We start from the raw sequence: 25,483 nt of genomic DNA, 5'->3' as shown, positions 1-25,483 counted from the left end.
CCATGGAAAATTATGCAGTCATAAAAAAGAACGAGAGCATGTATTTTGCAAGAACATGGATGAGCTGGAGGCTATCATCCTTAGCAAACTAATGCAGGAACAGAAAACCAAATACCATATGTTCTCACTTATAAGTGGGAGCTAAATGATGAGAACTTATGAACACAAAGAAGGAAACACCAGACACTGGGGTCTACTTGAGGGTAGAGGGTGGAAGGAGGGAGAGGAGCAAAAAAGATAACTATTCAGTACTGGGCTTAATACATGGGTGATGAAATAATCTGTACAACAAACCCCTGTGGCACAAGTTTACCTATGTAACAAACCTTTACATGTAGCACGGAACCTAAAATAAAAGTTAAAAGAAGTAAAAAATGAAGTAAATAGGCCAGATGAGGTGGCTTACACCTATAATCCCAGAACTTTGGGAGGCTGAGGCAGGTGGATCACCTGAGATTGGGAGTTTGAGACCAGCCTTGCCAACATGGGGAAACCCTGTCTCTACTAAAAATATTGATACAAAAATTAGCTGAGTGTAGTGGCACACACCTGTAATCCCAGCTACTTGGGAGGCTGAGGCATGAGAATTGCTTGAACCCAGGAGGCCGAGATTTCAGTGAGCCAAAATTGCACCACTGTACTCCAGCCTGGGTGACAGAGTGAGGCACTGTCTCTAAATTAATTAAAATAAAATACACTGAACACCTCATGATATAGTTTGGATATTTCTCTTCACCCACATCTCATGTTGAAATGCAATGCCTAATGTTGGAGGTGGGACCTGGTGGGAAGTGTTTGGGTCATGGGGGAATATCCTTCATAGCGTGGTACTGTTCTCACCATAGTGAATGAGTTCTCCTGAAATCTTGTTTAAAAGTGTGTGGCATCTCCCCATCTCTCTCTTGCTCCCCACTTCAAATTCCACCATGATTGTAAGCTTCCTGAGACCACTCCAGAAGCTGATCAGATGCCAGCACCATGCTTTCTGTAAATCCTGCAGAACCATATCCCAGTTAAACCTCTTTTCTTTATAAATTACCCAGCCTTAGGTGTTTCTTTATGGCAGTGCAAGAATTGACTAGCATATACCATTTGCTAGATTAAGAAAAAAAAGACAAAAATAAAACAGAAACAAAAAAGAAGACATTATAACTGATACCACAGAAATTCAAAGGGCCATTAGGGACTATTATGAACAATTATATACCAAACAAATTGAAAACCCCAGAGGAAATGGATAAAGTCCTGGATACATACAACCTACCAAGACTGAATCAGAAAGTAACAGAAATCCTGAATAGACCAATAATGAGAAATGAGATTGAGTCAGTAATTTTAAAAAATCTCCCAACAAAGAAAAACCTAGGGGCAGATGGCTTCACTGATGAATTCTACCAAACTTTCAAAGAACTAATACCAACTTTTATCAAACTACTCCGAAAAAATCTAAGGGAAGGCAATTATTCCAAATTCATTCTGTAAGACCAGCATTACCCTAATATCAAAACCAGATAAGGATATAACAGCAACAACAAACTACAGGCCAATATCCCTGATAAACATAGATGCGAAAATTCTCAACAAAATATTAGCAAACTGAATTCAACAGCACATCAAAAAGATAATACACCATAATTAAGTGAGATTTATCCCATGAATGCAAGCACAGTTCAGCATACACACAATGTATTAGTCTGTTCTCACACTGCTATAAAGATACTATCTGAGACTGTGTAATCTATGAAAAAAAGGTTTAATTGACTCATAGCTCTGCATGGCTGTGGAAGCCTCAGGAAACTTACTATCATGGTGGAAGGCAAAGGGGAAACAAGGCATGTCTTACATGGCAGCAGGAGAGGTTGGGGGGAGAGGGGGACAGCGGGGGAGAGAGAAAAAGAAAGAGAGAGAGAGAGAGAGAGATGGGGAACTGCCAAACGTGTTTAAAGCATCAGATCTTCTGAGAACTACCTCACTACTGTGAGAACAAAATGGCAGAAACCACTCCCATGATCCAATCACCTCTCACCAGGCCCCTCCCTCAACATCTAGGGATTACAACTCCAGATGAGATTTGAGTGGCGAACTGAGCCAAACCATACCATTCTGCAACTGGCCCCTCCAAAATCTCATGTCCTTCTCCCATTGCAAAATCAATCATGCCTTCCCAAGAGTCCCCCAAAATCTTAACTTATACTAACCTTAACCCAAAAGTTCAAGTCAAAAGTCTCATCCAAGACAAGGAAAATCCCTTCGGCCTGTGAGCCTGTAAAATCAAAAGCAAGTTAGTTACTTCTAAGATAGAATGAGGGTATAGGCATTGGGTAAATGATTCCATTCCAAATGAGACAAATTGGCCAAAACAAAGGGTCTACAGGCCACATGCAAGTCTGGAAGCCAACATGGCAGTTATTAAATCTTAAAGCTCCAAAATAATCTCCTTTGACTCCATCTCTCACATCCAGGGCACACTGACAAAATGAGGGGACGCCCAAGGCCTTGGGCAGCTCTGCCCCTGTGGCTCTGCAGGGTACAGCCCCTAAGACTGCTTTCACAGGCAAGCGTTGAGTGCCTGTGGCTTTTCCAGGAGCATAGTGCAAGCTGCTGGTGGATCTACCATTCAACCATGGAGGATGGTGGCCCTCTTTTCACAGCTCCACTAGGCAATGCCCCAGTGGGGACTCTGTGTGGAGGCTCTGATTCCAAATTTCCCTTTCACACTGCCCTAGCAGAGGTTCTCCATGAGGGCTCCAACCCTGCAGCAAATTTCCGCCTGGACATCTAGATATTTCCATATATGATCTGAAGTCTAGGCAGAGGTTCCCAAACCTCAATTCTTGACTTCTGTGCACCCACAGGTCCAACACCACTTGGACGCCACAAAGGCTTGGGCCTTGCACCCTCTGAAGCAAAGACCTGAGCTGTATGTTGGCCCCTTTTAGCCACTGTTGGGATGCAGGGCACAAAGTTCCAAGACTGCACAAAACAGCAAGGACCTGGGTCCAGCACATGGAAACAAGTTTTCTTCTTAGGCCTCTGGGCCTGTGATGGGAGAGGCTGCTGTGAAGACCTCGGACATGCCCTGGAGACATATTCCCCATTGTCTTGATGATTAACATTCGACTCCTCATTTTATATGCAAATTTCTGCAGTCAGCTTGAATTTCTTCCCAGGAGATTGGTTTTTTTTTTCTACTACATGGTTAGGCTGCAAATTTTCCAAACTTTCATGCTCTCCTTCTCTTTCAAACATAAGTTCCAATTTCAGACCATCTCTCTCAAGTTAAAAGTTCCACAAATATCTAGGGCAGGGCAAAATGCTGCCAGTCTCTTTGCTAATGCATAGCAATAGTTGCTTTTACTCCAGTTCCCAACAAGTTTTTCATCTTCATCTGAGACTACCTCATCCTGGACTTCATTGTCCATATCACTATCAGCATTTTGGTCAAAATTATTCAACAAGTCTCTAGGAAGTTCCAGACTTTCCCACATCTTCCTGTCTTCTTCTGAGCCCCCCAAACTGTTCCAACCTCTGCCTGTTGCACAGTTCCAAAGTCGCCTCCACATTTTCAGGTTATCTTTATAGCAGTACCCCACCATCACAGTACCAATTCTCTGTATTAGTCTATTCTCACACTGCTATAAAGATATTGCCTGAAACTGGGTAATTTATGAAGAAAAAAGCTTAATTGACTCAGTTCTGTGTGGCTGGGAAGGCCTCAGGAAACTTACAATCACAGCGGAAGGTTAAAGGAAAGCAAGGCACATCTTACGTGACAGCAGAAGAGAGAGAGAGAAAGCGGGGAGAACTGCCAAACACCTTTGAAGCATGAGATCTCCTGAGAAAACTCCCTCACTATCATGAGAATGGCATAGGCAAAACTGCCTTCATGATCCAATCGTGGATCATGATCCATGATCCTCCCACCAGGTCCCTGCCTTGACACCTAGGTATTACAATTCCAGATGAAATTTAGGTGGGGACACAGAGCCAAATTATATCACAAACCAAATAAACATAAAACATCACATCAATAGAGTGAAGAACAAAAACCATATAATCATTTCAATAGATGCAGAAAAACCATGGATACATTTCAACATTCCTTCATGATCAAAGCCATCAACAAATTAAAGAAGGAACAAACCTAAACATAAAAACAATATATAACAAAGTCACAGCTAACCTCATACTAATCAGGAAAATGCTGAAAGCTTTCTAAGAACTGAAACAAAACCCACTTTTGCCACTTTTATTCAGTGTAGTACCAGAATTTCTAGCCAAAGCAGTTAGGCAAGAGAAAAAAATAAAATGCATCCAAATTGGAAAAGAGGAAGTCAAACTGTCCCTGTTTACAGTTTCTCTAATTTTATATAGAGAAAAACCTAAAGACTCTACTGGAATTTTTAGAACTGATAAGTGAATTTGCTGAAGTTGCAGGATACAAAATCAACATACAAAAGAATCAATAGTGTTCCTATACATCAACAACTAACCAGCTGAAATAAATCAATACAGCAATTCCAGTTACAATAGCTATAAAAAATTTTAAAATAAAATATCTAGGAATAAATATAACCAACAATATGAGAGACCTCTACAATGAGAACCATAAAATGTTGATGAAGGAAATTTATCACAAATAAATGGAAAGATATCTCAGATTCATGGATTGGAAGAATATTATGAAATTGATTATACTACCTAAAATGACCTATAGATTCAATGCAATCCCTATTATAATACCAATGACACTCTTCACAGAAATAGAAAAAACAACCCTAAAATTCATATGGAACCACAAAAGACCCCAAATAGCCAAAGCAATCTTGAGCAAAAAGAACAAAACTGGAGGCCTCATACTACCTGACTTATACTACAAAACTTTAGTAACCAAAACAGCATGTATTTACAAAAAAACAGACACATAGAACAGTGGAACAGAAAAAGGGGACCAGAAATCCATGTATTTACAAACAACTGATTTTCAATAAAGGGACCAAGAATATAAATTGAGGAAAGAACACCCTCTTCAATAAATGGTTCTAGGAAAACTGGATATCCGTAAACAAAATAAAATTAGACCCCTCTCTCTCCCTATATACAAAAATCAACACAAAATGGATTAAAGACTTCAATATAAGTAAGACCTAAAACTATGAAACTGTTAGAAGAAAACAGGGGAAATGCTTCAGGACATTGGTCTGAGCAAATACTTTACAGCTAAGGCCTCAAAAGCAAAGACAACAAAAGCAAAAATAGGCACTTCTGCACAGCAAAGGAAACAAATAATAGAATAAAGAGACAACCTACAGAATGGGAGAAAATATTTGCAAACTATACATCTGACAAGAGGTTAATATCCAGAACATGCAAGGTACTGAAACAACTCAACAGCTAAAAAACCAAATAATCCAATTTAAAAGTGGGCAGAGGATCTGAACAGACCTTTCTCCAGAGAAGACATGCAAATGGCCACAAGTATATTTTTAAAAAATAACATCAGGAAAATGCAAATCAAAACCACAATGAGACATCTCACCTCAGTTAAAAGGGTTATTATTAAAAAGACAAAAAATAGGCTGGGCGCGGTCGCTCAAGCCTGTAATCCCAGCACCTTGGGAGGCCGAGGCAGGCAGATCATGAAGTCAGGAGATCGAGACCATCCTGGCTAACACAGTGAAACCCCATCTCTGCTAAAAATACAAAAAAAAAAGAAATTAGCCGGGCATGGTGGCGGGCGCCTGTAGTCCCAGCTACTCTGGAGGCTGAGGCGGGAGAATGGCGTGAACCTGGGAAGCGGAGCTTGCGGTGAGCCGAGATCCCGCCACTGCACTCCAGCCTGGGCGACAGAGCGAGACTCCATGTCAAAAAAAAAAAAAAAAAGACAAAAGATAACAAAGGTTGGCGAGAATGTGGGAAAAAGGAAACTCTTATGCTCTGTTGGAGAGAATATAAATTAGTACAGCTATTAAGGAAAACATTATGGGGATTTTCCTCAAAAAGCTAAAAATAGAATTACCGTATGATTCCGGAATCTCACTACTGTGTATATATCCAAAGGAAAAGAAATCAGTATGTTGAAGAGATATCACCACTCTCGTATTTATTGCAGCACTATTCACAATAGCCAAGATATGAGATCAAACTAAGTGTCCATCAAAAGAAGAATGGATAAAGCATATATGGAATTTATACACAATATTTAGCTATAAAAGACAAGTGAAATCTTGTCATTCATGGCAACGTGGATGAGCCTGGGACACTGTGTTATGTGAAATAAGGCAGAGAAAGATAAATACTGCATGTTCTTGTTCATATGTTGAAGTTAAAAAAGTTGATCTCATAGACGTAGACAGTAGAACAGTGTTTACTAGAAGCTGGGAAGAGTTAGAGAGGAGAAGGAAGAGGTTGGTTAATGTCCATAAAATTGCAGCTAGATAGAATAAGTCCTCGTGTTCTAAAGAGCTTTTGGTAACTACAGTAAACAATAATTTATTGTATTTTTACAAACAGCTAAAAGATTTGGAATGTTACTAACATAAAGAAACAATAAAGGTTTGAGGTGATAGATATGCTAATTACTCTGATTTGATCATTACACATTATATACATGTATTGAAATGTCACACAGTACCCCACAAATATATACAATAATAATGTGTCAATTAAAAATGTTTTCTAATCTATACATCTGACAAAGTTCTAATATCCAGAATCTACAATGAACTCAAACAATTAGCAAGAAAAAATCAAGTGGGCTAAGGACATGAATAGACAATTATCCAAAGAAGATATACAAATGGTCAACAAGCATATGAAAAAATCATCAACATCATTAATGATCAGGGAACTGCAAATCAAAACCACAAGGCAATAGCACCTTACGCCTTCAAGAATGGCCATAATCAAAAAATCAAAAAACAATAGATGTGGCTGTGGATGTGGTGAACAGGGAACACTTCTACACTGCTGATGGGAGTGTAAACTAGTACAACTACTATGCAAAACAGTGTGGAGATTCCTTAAAGAACTAAAAGTAGAACTACCATTTGATCCAGCAATCCCACTACTGGGTATCTACCCAGAGGAAAATAAGTCATTATACAAAAAAGATACTTGCATGTTTATACCAGCAAAATTCACAATTGTGAAAATGTGGAACCAACCCAAATGCCAACCGATCAACGAGTGGATAAAGAAACTGCGGCATATATATACACATATGTGTTTGTGTGTGTGTGTGTATATATATGTATATGATGTGTATATATGTGACAATATATATGACTGTGTGTGTGTGTGTGTGTGTGTGTGTATATGATGGGATACTATTCAGCCACAAAAAGGAATGAATTAATGGTATTTGTAGCAACCTGGATGAGATTGGAGACTATTATTCTAAGTGAAGTAACTCAGGAATGAAAAACCAAACATCGTTATGTTCTCACTCATAAGTGGGAGCTAAGCTATGAGGATGCAAAGACATAAGAATGACACAATAGACTCTGGGGACTCAGGGGGAAAGGGTGGGAAGTGGGTGAGGGAAAAAAGACTGCAAATTGTGTGCAGTGTATACTGCTTGGGTGGTGGGTGCACCAAAATCTCACAAATCACCACTAAAGAACTTACTCATGTAACCAAACACCACCTGTCCCCCAATAACCTATGGAAATAAAAAAAAATTAAAGCTCCCATGTAAGTAGGAGCACATAGATGTGCATGTATACAGATGTGCATGTATACAGATGTGCATAGAAAAGAGTCTGGAAAGATACACACTAAACTGTTCACAGTGATCACCTCTGGAGTAGGGAGCAGAGATAGAGCAAAGGAAGCCTTCCCCTTTCTACTTGAGAGACATCACATTGCTTAAATATATTTCTTTGTGTTACTTAAACATATATATTTAAATAAAAATTTATATAAAGATTTAATGATAAATATTCTTTTGAACTATTTATATTAGCTGTTCAATCAAAATTATTTCTTAAATATTCTTATCCAAAGCTTTCTTAATTTTATAACACTGACTTTAGTCAATACTAATTTACCTAGTACCATTCCAGTAATGAGAATAGCTGAATAATGATTATGGATAAATCATTTATTCCTATGAAACTTACCATGTTAAATATTAGTTTTTAATTGTGACAGTCTTAACGGCAATACCTTTATGTTCTTTGGCTGCTAAGAATCATTGAATTATTATCTTCGTGTTTCAAGTTTATGTATTCTAGAGTTGTTCTAATATGGTAGCCACTAGCCACATGTGGCTATTTAAATTGAACTATGTTAAATAAAAACTTAGTTTCTCAAAACCACTAGCCACATTTCAAGCATTCAATAGCTAGATGTGGCTGGTGGCTACTCTACTAGATAGCCACAGACACAGATATTTCCATTATTGTCCAATCGTATTGTACAGTGATAGTCTACAAAATACTTATTCTTAAGGATATTGTTGCTGGATATAGACTCTTTGGTTGACAGGGTTTTTTCCAGCATTATAAAAATGTTCCATACTTTTCTGTCTTCAGTGTCTCTGAGGAAAAGCCAGGTGCTAATCACATTATTATTCTTTCAATGTTTATAAGATTTTTGCTTTGACTTTTACTGCTTTAACTATGGTTTTTCGTGTGCCTTTCTGTTTATTCTGCTTGGTAACTGGTGTCAACTTGAACCCGTAAATTTATGTTTTTTATCAAATTTGGGAAAATATTGGCTATTACTTCTTTATTTTTTGTTTCATCATTTCACTCTTCTATTTCTGAGACTCCAAGTACATGTAATAAATTTAACCACTTAATATTCTCTAACACAGCAGTCCCCAACTTTTTGGCACAAGGAACTGGTTTCATGAAAGACAATTTTCCCACAGAACAGGAGAGTTGTGGGGGATGGTTTCAGGATGAAACTTTTCCACCTCAGATCATCAGGCATTAGATTCTCATAAGGAGTATGCAAACCAGATCCTTCACATGTACAGTTCACAATACAGTTCATGCTCCTATGAGAATCTAATGCCACCACTGAGCTGACAGGAGGTGGAGTTCAGGTGGTAATGCTCGCTCATCTGCTGCTCACCTCCTGCTGTGTGACCCAGTTCCTAATAGGCCACAGACAGGTACTGAACCATTTCCCAGGGGTTAGGGACCCCTGCTGAAACAGATCTCTGCAGCGCGGTTCATTTTTATTTCAACCTGTTTTTTCTCTCTGTTCTCTATATCAAATAATTACTATTGATTAAAGTTCACTTACTCTTGCTTTTGTCAACTCCATTTGGCTGTTAGTCCATCAAGTTAAATCTTTTTCATATATTGCATTTTTTAGGTCTAGAATTGTCATTAGTTTTCTTGTTTGTTTTTTACAGAGTCTCACTCTGTTGCCAGGCTGGAGTGCGATGGTGCAATCTTGGCTCACTGCAATCTTCACCTCCCAGGTTCAAGCGATTCTCCTGCCTCAGCCTCCCAAGTAGCTGGGACTACAGGCATGCATCACTATGCCCAACTAAGTTTTTGTATTTTAGTAGAAGCGGGGTTTCACCATGTTGGCCAGAATGGTTTCGATGTCCCGACCTCGTGATCCACCCACCTCAGCCTCCCAAAGTGCTGGGATTACAGGGATGAGCCACAGTGCCTGGCCCATTGGTTCTTTATCTTTTCTTTTTTTGGCAGAGATTTCTATCTCTTAATTCACTATAAGCACGGTGTATTTACTGCACAGAGTATGGTCATGATAGCTGTCTTAAATCTTGTCCATTACTTCCAATGCCTGAGCCATCTTGGTGTTGATATCAGTTAATGTTCTTTCCTCATGAGAATATACACCATTGTCCTAACGATTTGTGTGTCACGTAATTTTGGATTGGATCCTAGACATTATTAATATCAAGATGTAGAGACTCTGGATTATGTTAGTTTTCCTCCTATGAGTATTGTTCCCTTTAATTTACTACAAAATTATCTTGTTTCACCTCATAACTGTAAATTCTGATTTCTGGATGACAACTCTGGTCCCAATTCAGAGATTTTATCTTTAACTGGAAACTTTGAATCTGTTCCATGTATATATGAATCATGGGTAAGCTACCTATGTTGGAGACAGAATGAATATGGGAATCCCATGTGTAACTCTTTTCCTCTCTTGTGGCTGAGGTCTCCCCAGATTCAGTTTTCCTGTCTTGAAGGACTGTAGATTTCTTTGGCAGCACTCTCTTATCCTGCATGCCATGTCTAAAGAGGAAAAGTCCAGAAAAAGCAATAATTCTGATTCCTGTCCTCCAAGAAGATACTCCTCTAATAGACTCTGCCTACTTGTGTTTCTTCTACAGTGTTGTCAGTGGCTGCTTTTTGTATTATATCCAGAATTCATAGTTGTTTTCTTGCAGAGGTATCAGTCCCTAGGAGCCTACTTAGCCATTATGTAAAGCAAATCCTTCTTTCCTTTTCTTTTGATACTTGTTTTAGTTTCAGGAGGTCCTGACCTCAAGAGTCACTATTAGTTGGTCAACAAAAGTGTTCTTTTCTTCTAGCCAGCAAACAAGATAGTTCCTTTAGTGTTTTCAAAGAGTATTTGTTTCTCAATATTTTAAAATGTTTTTTATTTTCCTACTTAATTTGTTTATAAATAAGTAGCTTTCATAGAGGGTTGGGGGTTCTGAATAGGTCTTGCTGCATTTTATTCTGTAATTTAAGAAACAAGTCATCAAGAAAATTTATAAAGCTGGAAAACTTGTGCTTTAGTGATGTGATCTTGTAATCTTGGAATTTAGTGCTTTTAAAAGTTAATGTTAAAAAATGGTAAATTTACAGAAGTGTATTCCCACAGCAACATGGAAACAGTATTTGACTTGAAATAAACAGATGTGGGTCCCAGGTATGGCACCACTGAATCACTTCCTATGTTTGAATCTCTACTTTTCCATCACTAAAAATGCCCCTTTCAACTCTAAGGCTGCATAGAGCTTTCAGCCATATAGAGAAAACCGCTAAGATATATAAGTCTAAATATTACTATGTTCAATAAACAGTTACACTTTCTTAGTTTAAGGCAATATTGACACACACTAAACAACATAATCAGTTCAGTGCTCTATTCATTCTTTCAAGACTTAAATTCAATGCTATTTTCAAAGAGCCCTATAGCTTGTTATGATGGTGGTGGTTATCCCACAGGTTTACAATCGTTATTGCTCAAATGTTTTGTATTACTGTCAAAGTTATAATAACTCCTTTAGGATCCTTTAGGGTGTCTATTCCATCTATTCTACCTGAAATTCTGTAATTTTCCTATCATCATGAATCCTGTGGGTAATTGTGTCTTTTGGCATTGTAAGAACTTCAGACCAAATCTACTTTAAGCCAGTGAACTGCATCAGAAAAGGAAAACTCCTTTAAAAGGCAAGACATTTGGCACTGTAGAGATTAGAGGGACCTTGGAAATTGATTTCAATCAGTTGATTGATTGTGAATTGGTAGCTGACTGTACCCATCTCTGGGTTACTTGTAAGCATTCCAAGTAAGCTCATTAACATTAAAATATAAATGTGGGAGCATAGCTAGCAGCTTCCAAAAGGAAACCCCTACCTCAACCATGAGAATCTTACCCCTCTCAATGATTTCATAGTCATCTGTCATTCCTGTATTCTCCAACACATTCTCAGTGTTCTCAACACACCATGGTATTCACAAGGCTTCTAAGTCACAAAGAGTTATTCTCCAAATTAAAAAGGAGTCAAGCTGTAGTACAGATGTAAGCTGTCCACTAGAAATATCATGTGATATACACCATGGAATACTATGCAGCCATAAAAAAGGATGAGTTTGCATCCTTTGTAGGGACATGGATGCAGCTGGAAACCATCATTCTTAGCAAACTATCACAAGAAGAGAAAACCAAACACCGCATGTTCTCACTCATAGGTGGGAACTGAACAATGAGATCACTTGGACTCGGGAAGGGGAACATCACACACTGGGGCCTATCATGGGGAGGGGGTAGGAGGGAGGGATTGCATTGGGGAGTTATACATGATATAAAAGTCATGCACATGTACCCTAGAACTTAAAGTATAATAAAAAAAAAAAAAAAAAGAAATATCATGTGAGCTACATATTTAATTTTAAATTGTCCAGGAGCGACTTTGTTAAAAAGTAAAATGATGGGGCGGAGCAAGATGGCCGAATAGGAACAGCTCCAGTCTCCAACTCCCAGCGCGAGCGACACAGAAGACCGGTGATTTCTGCATTTTCAACTGAGGTACTGGGGTCATCTCACTAGGGAGTGCCGGACAATCGGTGCTGGTCAGCTGCTGCAGCCTGACCAGCGAGAGCTGAAGCAGGGCGAGGCATCGCCTCACCTGGAAGCGCAAGGGGGAAGGAAATCCGTTTTCCTAGCCAGGGCTGAGACACACAACACCTGGAAAATCGGGTAACTCCCACCCCAATACTGCGCTTTAAGGAAACAGGCACACCAGGAGAATATATCCCACACCTGGCCGGGAGGGTCCCACGCCCACGGAGCCTCCCTCACTGCTAACTCAGCAGTCTGCCACGATCTGTCGCAAGGCAGCAGCGAGGCTGGGGGGGCGCCCGCCATTGCTGAGGCTTAAGTAGGTAAACAAAGCCACTGGGAAGCTCGAACTGGGTGGAGCTCACAGCAGCTCAAGGAAGCCTGCCTGTCTCTGTAGACTCCACCTCTGGGGGGAGCCCACAGCTGAGTCCAATAGGGAAGCAGCGGGGGCCGGTGCAGACGCGAACGACTCTGTCTGACAGCTTTGGGGAGCCGTGGATCTCCCAACGCGGAGGTTGAGATCCGGAACGGACAGACTGCCTGCTCAGGTGGGTCCCTGACCCCTAAGTAGCCTAGCTGGGAGACATCCCCCACTAGGGGCAGTCTGACACCCCACACCTCACAGGGTGGAGTCACCCCTGAGAGGAAACTTCCAAAGAAGAATCAGACAGGTACACTCGCTGTTCAGCAATATTCTATCTTCGGCAACCTCTGCTGCTGATACCCAGGCAAAAAGGGTCTGGAGTGGACCTCAAATCAATCTCCAACAGACCAACAGACAGTCCTTCTGACTGTCAGACGGAAAACTATCAAACAGGAGGACACCTATACCAAAACCCCATCAGTACGTCACCATCATCAAAGACCAGAGACAGATAAAACCACAAAGATGGGGAAGAAGCAGGGCAGAAAAGCTGGAAATTCAAAAATAAGAGCGCATCTCCCCCTGCAAGGAGCGCAGCCCATCGCCAGCAACGGATCAAAGCTGGTCAGAGAATGACTTTGACGAGATGAGAGAAGAAGGCTTCAGTCCATCAAACTTCTCAGAGCTAAAGGAGGAATTACGTACCCAGCGCAAAGAAACTAAAAATCTTGAAAAAAAAGTGGAAGAATTGACAGCTAGACTAATTAATGCAGAGAAGATCATAAACGAAATGACAGAGATGAAAACCATGACACGAGAAATACGTGACAAATGCACAAGCTTCAGTAACCCACTCGATCAACTGGAAGAAAGAGTATCAGCGATTGAGGATCAAATGAATGAAATGAAGCGAGAAGAGAAACCAAAAGAAAAAAGAAGAAAAGAAATGAACAAAGCCTGCAAGAAGTATGGGATTATGTAAAAAGACCAAATCTACGTCTGATTGGGGTGCCTGAAAGTGAGGGGGAAAATGGAACCAAGTTGAAAACACTCTTCAGGATATCATCCAGGAGAACTTCCCCAACCTAGTAGGGCAGGCCAACATTCAAATTCAGGAAATACAGAGAACGCCACAAAGATACTCCTCCAGAAGAGCAACTCCAAGACACATAATTGCCAGATTCACCAAAGTTGAAATGAAGGAAAAAATCTTAAGGGCAGCCAGAGAGAAAGGTCGGGTTACCCACAAAGGGAAGCCCATCAGACTAACAGCAGATCTCTCGGCAGAAACTCTACAAGCCAGAAGAGAGTGGGGGCCAATATTCAACGTTCTTAAAGAAAAGAATTTTCAACCCAGAATTTCATATCCAGCCAAACTAAGTTTCATCAGTGAAGGAGAAATAAAATCCTTTACAGATAAGCAAATGCTTAGAGATTTTGTCACCACCAGGCCTGCCTTACAAGAGACCCTGAAGGAAGCCCTAAACATGGAAAGGAACAACCGGTACCAGCCATTGCAAAAACATGCCAAAATGTAAAGACCATCGAGGCTAGGAAGAAACTGCATCAACTAACGAGCAAAATAACCAGTTAATATCATAATGACAGGATCAAGTTCACACATAACAATATTAACCTTAAATGTCAATGGACTAAATGCTCCAATTAAAAGACACAGACTGGCAAACTGGATAAAGAGTCAAGACCCATCAGTCTGCTGTATTCAGGAGACCCATCTCACATGCAGAGACATACATAGGCTCAAAATAAAGGGATGGAGGAAGATCTACCAAGCAAATGGAGAACAAAAAAGCAGGGGTTGCAATCCTAGTCTCTGATAAAACAGACTTTAAACCATCAAAGATCAAAAGAGACAAAGAAGGCCATTACATAATGGTAAAGGGATCAATTCAACAGGAAGAGCTAACTCTCCTAAATATATATGCACCCAATACAGGAGCACCCAGATTCATAAAAGTCCCTTAGAGACCTACAAAGAGACTTAGACTCCCATACAATAATAATGGGAGACTTCAACACTCCACTGTCAACATTAGACAGATCAACAAGACAGAAAGTTAACAAGGATATCCAGGAATTGAACTCATCCTGCACCAAGCGGACCTAATAGACATCTATAGAACTCTCCACCCCAAATCAACAGAATATACATTCTTCTCAGCACCACATCGCACTTATTCCAAAATTGACCACAAATTGGAAGTAAAGCACTCCTCAGCAAATGTAAAAGAACAGAAATTATAACAAACTGTCTCTCAGACCACAGTGCAATCAAACTAGAACTCAGGACTAAGAAACTCAATCAAAACCACTCAACTACATGGAAACTGAACAACCTGCTCCTGAATGACTACTGGGTACATAACGAAATGAAAGCAGAAATAAAGATGTTCTTTGAAACCAATGAGAACAAAGATACAACATACCAGAATCTCTGGGACACATTTAAAGCAGTGTGTAGAGGGAAATTTATAGCACTAAATGCCCACAAGAGAAAGCAGGAAAGATCTAAAATTGACACTTTAACATCACAATTAAAAGAACTAGAGAGGCAAGAGCAAACACATTCAAAAGCTAGCAGAAGGCAAGAAATAACTAAGATCAGAGCAGAACTGAAGGAGATAGAGACACAAAAACCCTCCAAAAAATCAATGAATCCAGGAGTTGGTTTTTTGAAAAGATCAACAAAATTGACAGACCGCTAGCAAGACTAATAAGAAGAAAAGAGAGAGGAATCAAATAGACGCAATAAAAATGATAAAGGGGATATCACCACTGACCCCACAGAAATACAAACAACCATCAGAGAATACTATAAATGCCTCTATGCAAATCAACTAGAAAATCTAGAAGAAATGGATAATTTCCTGGACACTTACACTCTCCCAAGACTAAACCAGGAAGAAGTTGAATCCCTGAATAGACCAATAGCAGGCTCTGAAATTGAGGCAACAATTAATAGCCTACCCACCAAAAAAAGTCCAGGACCAGATGGATTCACAGCTGAATTCTACCAGAGGTACAAGGAGGAGCTGGTACCATTCCTTCTGAAACTATTCCAATCAATAGAAAAAGAGGGAATCCTCCCTAACTCTTTTTATGAGGCCAACATCATCCTGATACCAAAGCCTGGCAGAGACACAACAAAAAAGAGAATTTTAGACCAATATCCCTGATGAACATCGATGCAAAATTCTCAATAAAATACTGGCAAACCGGATTCAGCAGCACATCAAAAAGCTTATCCACCATGATCAAGTGGGCTTCATCCCTGGGATGCAAGGCTGGTTCAACATTCGCAAATCAATAAACGTAATCCAGCATATAAACAGAACCAAAGACAAGAACCACATGATTATCTCAATAGATGCAGAAAAGGCTTTTGACAAAATTCAACAGCCCTTTATGCTAAAAACGCTCAATAAATTGGTATTGATGGAACGTACCTCAAAATAATAAGAGCTATTTATGACAAACCCACAGCTAATATCATACTGAATGGGCAAAAACTGGAAAAATTCCCTTTGAAAACTGGCACAAGACAGGGATGCCCTCTCTCACCACTCCTATTCAACATAGTGTTGGAAGTTCTGGCTAGGGCAATCAGGCAAGAGAAAGAAATCAAGGGTATCCAGTTAGGAAAAGAAGAAGTCAAATTGTCCCTGTTTGCAGATGACATGATTGTATATTTAGAAAACCCCATCGTCTCAGCCCAAAATCTCCTTAAGCTGATAAGCAACTTCAGCAAAGTCTCAGGATACAAAATTAATGTGCAAAAATCACAAGCATTCTTATACACCAGTAACAGACAAGCAGAGAGCCAATCAGGAATGAACTTCCATTCACAATTGCTTCAAAGAGAATAAAATACCTAGGAATCCAGCTTACAAGGGATGTAAAGGACCTCTTCAAGGAGAACTACAAACCACTGCTCAGTGAAATCAAAGAGGACACAAACAAATGGAAGAACATACCATGCTCATGGATAGAGAATCAATATCGTGAAAATGGCCATACTGCCCAAGGTTATTTATAGATTCAATGCCATCCCCATCAAGCTACCAATGACTTTCTTCACAGAATTGGAAAAAACTGCTTTAAAGTTCATATGGAACCAAAAAAGAGCCCGCATTGCCAAGACAATCCTAAGTCAAAAGGACAAAGCTGGAGGCGTCACGCTACCTGACTTCAAACTATACTACAAGGCTACAGTAACCAAAACAGCATGGTACTGGTACCACAACAGAGATATAGACCAATGGAACAGAACAGAGTCCTCAGAAAAATACCACACATCTACAGCCATCTGATCTTTGACAAACCTGAGAGAAACAAGAAATGGGGAAAGGATTCCCTATTTAATAAATGGTGCTGGGAAAATTGGCTAGCCATAAGTAGAAAGCTGAAACTGGATCCTTTCCTTACCCCTTATACGAAAATTAATTCAAGATGGATTAGAGACTTAAATGTTAGACCTAATACCATAAAAATCCTAGAAGAAAATCTAGGTAGTACCATTCAGGACATAGGCATGGGCAAGGACTTCATGTCTAAAACACCAAAAGCAACGGCAGCAAAAGCCAAAATTGACAAATGGGATCTCATTAAACTAAAGAGCTTCTGCACAGCAAAAAAACTACCATCAGACGTGAACAGGCAACCTACAGAATGGGAGAAAATTTTTGCAACCTACTCATCTGACAAAGGGCTAATATCCAGAATCTACAAAGAACTCAAACAAATATACAAGAAAAAAACAAACAACCCCATCAAAAAGTGGCAAAGGATATGAACAGACATTTCTCAAAAGAAGACATCCATACAGCCAACAGACACATGAAAAAATGCTCATCATCACTCGCCATCAGAGAAATGCAAATCAAAACCACAATGAGATACCATCTCACACCAGTTAGAATGGCAATCATTAAGAAGTCAGGAAACAACAGGTGTTGGAGAGGATGTGGAGAAATAGGAACACTTTTACACTGTTGGTGGGATTGTAAACTAGTTCAACCATTATGGAAAACAGTATGGCGATTCCTCAAGGATCTAGAACTAGATGTACCATATGACCCAGCCATCCCACTACTGGGTATATACCCAAAGGATTATAAATTCACTCTACTACAAAGACACATGCACACGTATGTTTATTGCGGCACTATTCACAATAGCAAAGACTTGGAATCAACCCAAATGTCCATCTGTGACAGACTGGATTAAGAAAATGTGGCACATATACACCATGGAATACTATGCAGCCATCAAAAAGGATGAGTTTGCGTCCTTTGTAGGGACATGGATGCAGCTGGAAACCATCATTCTTAGCAAACTATCACAAGAACAGAAAACCAAACACCGCATGTTCTCACTCATAGGTGGAACTGAACAATGAGATCACTGGACTCGGGAAGGGGAACATCACACATGGGGCCTATCATGGAGGGGGGAGGAGGGAGGGATTGCACTGGGGAGTTATACATGATATAAATGATGAATTGATGGGTCTGACGAGTTGATGGTGCAGCACACCAACATGGCATAAGTATACATATGTAACAAACCTGCACGTTATGCACATGTACCCTAGAACTTAAAGTATAATAAAAAATAAAAATAAAATAAAAAAAAAGTAAAATGAAAAATTAATTCTAATAACATATTTTAATCCAACACATCCAAAATATTATCATTTTAACCCAACACATCAAAAATATTATCATTTACCTTGTCATAAGCATTAAAATCAATTAAATACATATTTTACCATTCTCTTTTCATTTTACATTTTCAAAATCCAGACTGTATTTTCTTATAGCACATCTTAATTTGTACTAGCCACATTTCAAATACTCTATAGCCATATAAGGCTAGTGGTTACTATATTGGACAGCATACCATCTAGTACTTTTTCTCCTTTTTCCTTGAATATGGGAAACAATAGCAGGGCAAGAGTTTCTTATGATATAATTTCAACTGTCATGTCTTCAGTCCACCCAGAAACAGACTTCTGTTCATTCATGCTAGTTCACAGACCATGATTTAATAAAGAGATATTTTGGGCACAGATTCAAAAATATAAGATCACTTTTTCTGGGCAATGATAGACTGTCGGAACAACAGAACTAGAGGCAACCTCAAGCAACTATCAAAGTGCTATTCTCTCACTGTCTAGAGAGATAAATGATCCAGCTAAGCTCAAACAGCTAGTTAGCAGCAGAGCCAGGTTGGTAATCCACAATTCGAGTTTTCAGTCTATGAACTTTCTGATGCAGTATGTTGAATTTTATCACACTAAAAAAAAAAGCTACTGTATACTTACTTTCTCTTTTTTTTTTTTTTGAGACAGAGTCTGGCTCTGTCTCCCAGGCTGGAGTGCAGTGGCCGGATCTCAGCTCACTGCAAGCTCCGCCTCCCGTGTTTATGCCATTCTCCTGCCTCAGCCTCCCAAGTAGCTGGGACTACAGGCGCCCGCCACCACGCCTGGCTAGTTTTTTGTATGTTTTAGTAGAGACGGGGTTTCACCGGGTTAGCCAGGATGGTCTCGATCTCCTGACCTTGTGATCCGCCCGTCTCGGCCTCCCAAAGTTACTGTATATGTATGTACTTTCTATGGCATGGCATTAGTATTTCTATGGCTACTTTCTATGGCATGGCATTAGTATTTCCTCGTATTTTCCCTATGCAAGCTCTCAGTGATACATTTCTTAGGTGATGAACAAGCTCAAATAACTTCTAAAATATAAGAAATGTAGACCACTTCTGAACTACAGAAATGAGGCCTAAGATATAGCGGGGCAGAACATTGGAATCAAGAAAAAAAAGTGAGCTATAGTTCTAGCTCTGATGAAAACTAGCTGTGTGACCTTGGGCAAATCTCTTAACCGCTCCATGACCCAATCTCCTTATCTGCAAAATGACTGGCAGTGGGAGGATTAGATTATTTATAAGGTCCCTTCCATTCTAAGATACTTATTCTAATTCCTGCTAGACAAATGATTATATCATAATAACCTTTCTAAGTCAGTCTTCTACTCAGAGGGAAAAAAATGGTGCCACCTGCTCTCTTTATGGATACTTCTAAAAATTAATCAAAAAATACTGAATGATTTTATAAAGAAGAAAAATGTTAAATCTCAAGTAATCACTACCATAACAGTGTTTCTCTATAAGCAACCATCCTACAACAATAAGCATAATAAAAAGCAATAGCATGGTTAAAATTATACTTCTCTTCAGAAAATTTTATTTCACACAAATAAAAGTGAGAAAATCATAATAAAACTGTATTGCATGGATAGACATTTTTTATTTTTACATTTTGATCAGAAAGCTACCGGTTTATATTGAAAATTTTGGTTTAAAATATCTTAACACTACTCACACTTACTTCCAATTCATTCAATAGATGTATATATGGCATTTTTGCTGGGCCAGGCATCGTATAATGATGAGCTAAACTGACAGATTTGTCCCCATGGATAGATCTAAAGAAAATTAAACTAAATGCTCCTTTAAGTACTGAGTATATGATACGTCATGTCATCCTTCTAATAATTAAAAACTGATCCCCCCAAAAGCAGCTATACAAACATATAGACCATAATCCATGTTTACCTTGCTACTGTACACGTGACTGAGAAGGCAAAAATTGGCACATTGATTCTAAAGAGCATCCTGGAAATACAAATTCCTGACAATACAGTGCCATCCTTTATGCTAAAGTGATTCCTCAAAACTCTAAACAGGACTCCAGAACGAAGACAAGCCCTCTACCCCTGATTTCTAACAATTAGCAACATGGAGAATTGATCAAAAGGAGGGATGCAATGTTCAAATTCTGTTTGCTGGCCATTATCTGAATTGGCTCTACATGATTAATATTTTGCTAGAAGACTCTTTTGATATTTATATGTGTTGCCAAAAAATTCCCAGGCCTTCCATAATTCTTTAATTAAGAGTTCTCAAATCCTAGTGAAGATAAATGATCACCAAATAGTGCTCCTACTACTATTGTGTTTTCTGTTAATAGTGTGAAATGCAAAATTCGATAGAAGATTTCTTCCAATAAAGGAGTATAAAGAGATTTCCTTAAAATTACAACAATTACAAATTCTGTTATGCCTTTTATTCTGAAAATACCATAAAATTATCAGTGGTCATTCTTGGGAAACAATATTGGCATTCCTCATTCTTACAACTAAAAACCTAAATCCAAGAGCCTTTGTGGTATAGACTTTGATTACTACAGTCCTGGAAAAAAAAAGATGAAGCAAAGGCTTCCCTATAGAACAAGGGAAAACACAGACATATGGTAGCTAGAGAAGGAAAAACCATTGTAAACCCAATGTCATCCACCCCATATCTATCAAGTGTCCTTTGTAAGACTGATGTCTACCTCTGATAACAAGAGGGGTAGGCAGAGTCTGAAGTCAGAATATCAAACACATTTGAAAAGAAAATAGGCGGAAAAAAAATCACTTCTATCGGGCACTAGCCAAATGTCCATTTTTATGTACTGGCTTCTTTCAAAATATTCAATCACACCTAATAATTGGCAGAGAACACAAAAACGCTCTCACTCCCATGCTGTTGCATTCACTTCCCCTGGGGTACGTTGCCATTTGTAACCACTAGCAGCCACAAGGAAAAAACCCCAGGAAGACCAGACACGTTCAATTACACCCCCACCCCTCCTGCCTTACACCTCTCTGTTATTAATATACTTTAGCCTTGTGGGTTAGGAAAGGGTCCTTAAAAGCATCAAAGTAACATTTTTCTAACATTTCTGTTAGAGAACTAAAGGATTTTTTTATTAAGAAAAATATAAAGACAAGCTAAAATATCAAACATCATGTTCAATTGATGATTCCTGAACACCTTTCATTTAATAAGCTTCTCAATGGTTTGTTAGAACTAAGAACATGTCTCCCTCACAGAATAAGATACACGTTTTATGAAATCTCCACAGAAGAAGAATGATCATTCTTGCTTTGGAATAATTCTTATTCTTGATGCTTAAAAAAAAAAAAAAAAAAAATTGGTTTCTGTTCTTCATCTCTATGCTGCATGCTGTCTAAACAAAAATGTATAATTAGTTGGGTCCAATCTGAGAAGGAGTCACAATAGTATATGTATTTTCTCATTTACTAATTCCAAAATTGTGTGGATAGAACCCTTTATTTTTAAGTGATATTCTACAAATACTGGGATAGATTCATTAATTTCACCATCAATTTAGTAGTAGTAGTTACTACTAATAGTTCAGCAATATTCCAAGTGACTTATTTAATATAAATTATTAGAATATGCAGAATGAAAATGCCTCTGACAGTCATTTCCTATACAAATATCTATTGAGCACTTGGAATGTGCCCACGGCTCTGCTAGTTGCTGGGAATATCACATTAAGGTAAGCCCTTTGGTATCTGCAGTCTAATGGAGGTGATTAGAGAGGTAAAAAGCAAAAATAACAGTTTAGTAAGTGCTTTGCTTTGTGGGCTCACGGGCACTTACATAAGAAGACAACTTCGGCCACATTTTGGGGCCATAAAACTTCAGGGGGAACATAAGAGGCCTGGAAGTGATAGAAAAGTTAGTCAGGTGATGATGAACAAATGTGCTTTAAAAAAATCATTGGACACAAAGTCAGCTGAAGACTGACAAATGTTTGTGAGCATGTGTTGCTCCCAAGTCAGTTAATCAGGACAAATTTTCTGGAGAAGATCAGCCTGGAGCACAGTTTTAAAATAAGGAAATCACAGCCTTAGGGTAGAGGGGCAGTCTTTTTTGCTCTATCCGTCTTTGGTCTTACTCTAAAAACAGACAAGAAACAAACTGTGTCTCTAGGACAATCCTAAAAGAATATGCTAAAACACACCAAGCCAACAACAACAACAACAAAATTAGAGGTGAAACAGCAAGAATACAATTCCTTGAAATATACTGGATACCTCAAGACTTATTCTAAGTTCCTGTACCTGCTCTGCTCTTGGCTTCGGGACTTCTGATACCCGACTCCCCAAAATAAATGCTCTTGGCGATGCCTCTCATTAAGGAGAATTACCCCTAAGGATGCCACCAAGATCTCAAAGCCTATTGTACACTTCTTTGATGGCAGGACAACTCCCAATTATAAAAACAAGAGCGGTAGTAGGAGTCACAGCACCACAGTGAAATTATGCTGCACATTTAGAAAGTTCTAGGAGTTAGAACTAGATGTACCATATGACCCAGCCATCCCACTACTGGGTATATACCCAAAGGATTATAAATTACTCTACTACAAAGACACATGCACACGTATGTTTATTGCGGCACTATTCACAATAGCAAAGACTTGGAATCAACCCAAATGTCCATCTGTGACAGACTGGATTAAGAAAATGTGGCATATATACACCATGGAATACTATGCAGCCATCAAAAAGGATGAGTTTGCGTCCTTTGTAGGGACATGGATGCAGCTGGAAACCATCATTCTTAGCAAACTATCACAAGAAGAGAAAACCAAACACCGCATGTTCTCACTCATAGGTGGGAACTGAACAATGAGATCACTTGGACTCGGGAAGGGGAACATCACACACTGGGGCCTATCATGGGGAGGGGGGAGGAGGGAGGGATTGCACTGGGGAGTTATACATGATATAAACGTCATGCACATGTACCCTAGAACTTAAAGTATAAAAAAAAAAAAAAAAAAGAAAGTTCTAGGAGGGCTTTATGTTCATAATCTCAACTCACCCTCACAAAGCCCCTGCACGGTAAGTATTATCATCATCCTTAGTTTATGAATGAGGAAGTTCAAGTTTAGGGAAGTTCCCTGAAGTATCCCCAGTCCCACAGCTGGTGGATACAGGAGTGAGATGTACACACAAGGTTGCCCAATTCCCAGGCCCATGGTTTTTAGAGCACGATCTGTCCTGGTTTACTGCCTCCAACACCATTCACCAACATATAAGGCCAACACCAGCTGCCCTACAACAAAGGAGAAAGGCAAGGAAAGGGCTGAAGTAGAGCAAGAGAAAGGAGGAAAAAGGTTCGTCCAGAACCTCTACAGTTGCAGATTAATTGCTACAGTTGCAGAAGGGACTGGAGAGATAGGACAAAGGAAAGATCTGACTTAGTTTATTGCAATAGCACAGTATTTACACTGTTTAAAATAATATGGAAAAGATAACATGAGGCACAGTAGCCGTGTTTCCAGAGTTACCATTTCACACGTTTTACATTTTGTGCCCTTCTTCAAACAAAAGAGGCCGGACTTCCTCTTTACCACTGGGCAACCAACACTAAAAAAAAAAATTCTGAAAGTAAAAATTTTCCATTCTTCCTTTTTACATATTGAGCAATAAAATACCATTATATTTTAAGAAAGAGTAACAATCCTTGCTTTCATCTTTGAGTTTTAAAATAAATTGTTCCATCTGTGTCATCAGTGAGAGAAGAAAATGTGGTTGATTAGCACTGAGTTCTCATCACAAATAATATTTATCCAACACTTTTTCTTAATTTTTATTGAATTGTTTGAAATCTTCCTCCTTTTTTTAATACACTGATCTTCAGTAAACCTATAGGTGTAAATCACACCCTCAAAATATCAAAGGTAATGATTATACTCGGGGTCTATAACCTACAGGCAAAATCCAGCCCCTTGCCTCTTTTTGTAAACAAAGTTTGATTGGAACACAGCCATACTCACTCATTTACTACTGTCTGTGGCTGCTTTTTAGCTACACCAGCCAAGTTCAGTAGTTGCTATAGAAACCATACAGTCCACAAAGCCTAAAGTATTTACTATCTGGCCCTTTATAGAAAAACTTTGTTGATCCCTGCCCTATGCCATTGATATATTCACAGATAGAAGACTTCATTATTCTTCTCTAACATCTGTCTTCTGGATACTCATCAATTCACTCATTCATTCATTTGTTAATCAACTAATGTCTGTGAAACATCTTCTGTGTCCCTGGCACATAGATGAAGAATGGGTTAGAGACTCGTGGGGAAACAGACTAAAGAATACCACCAGGTGATGACTGCTCCAATAAGACAGGAGCCTGGTAAAAACGAAACCCTGGAGGCATCAGGCTGAGGGAATCAGATAAGGTCTCAGGCAGTATACAGTTCGGGTGCTTCAGGTATTCTGGTTGAGATACTATTACCCATTTTAACAGCGATGTCAAAAATCACTGGGTTACATTATGCTTTTACGACTTCACAAAAGGCACATTGTGACTTATTGATAGATCTTTAAATATTATAAAAGTGTTGAGACGGTTTGGAAGAGATGTAGCTTCTCTGTGACATCAGGAGAGCTGATCATCTCCAAGCATCTGATAATAAGGGCACCAGCTCTTCCCCAAAGTTGTAAGGACTAAGTAACATTAGGTGTCAGACAGAACACAGTCAGGGAAACTATCCAACACAAGATTCACCTGTGCTCGGTGGCCCACAACAATCAACTGCTTATATTCCCTTTTTTGTTTACCCACCAATCCCACCAAAACCTCATTGGTCTATGTTGAACCTTATAACTAGAGAAGTTAGCCTCACGTGTGAGCAGAAAATAAATACCTAATAAATAAATGATTGATGCAATGAGTGAGGATGATTGCTCCTTTGGTGTTTTAATGAATGGCAAAGGATGAAACAAATACTATGACATATATTGTCTAAGTGAGTATCTAGGACTCAAGCTTAAGTATAAGCTTAAGCTTAGCTAAGTCAGCATAAATGGCATTTTAAAATATGCTTGCTTTGTTTTTCTTTTTGACTTATTGAATACTTACCTCCCTGGTA

At 39.1% G+C, this 25,483-nt stretch overlaps 1 long non-coding RNA gene across 1 annotated transcript in view; it reads right to left on the bottom strand.

The window, feature by feature from the left end:
• The window catches only part of LOC117086792, a 44,830-nt gene that overhangs the window by 13,846 nt on the left and 5,501 nt on the right, over positions 1-25,483 (bottom strand). The window contains exon 2 of the long non-coding RNA XR_004438578.1: positions 2,199-2,263. This is a non-coding gene — a long non-coding RNA (uncharacterized LOC117086792). The remainder of the gene's footprint in view (positions 1-2,198; positions 2,264-25,483) is intronic.

Source organism: Trachypithecus francoisi, unplaced genomic scaffold (assembly GCF_009764315.1).
Source record: "Trachypithecus francoisi isolate TF-2019V2 unplaced genomic scaffold, Tfra_2.0 Lachesis_group10, whole genome shotgun sequence".
In the NCBI taxonomy this organism is placed as follows: domain Eukaryota; kingdom Metazoa; phylum Chordata; class Mammalia; order Primates; family Cercopithecidae; genus Trachypithecus; species Trachypithecus francoisi.
The sequence above is the reverse complement of the archived record's forward strand: the minus strand, read 5'-3'. Positions and strand labels throughout refer to the sequence as shown.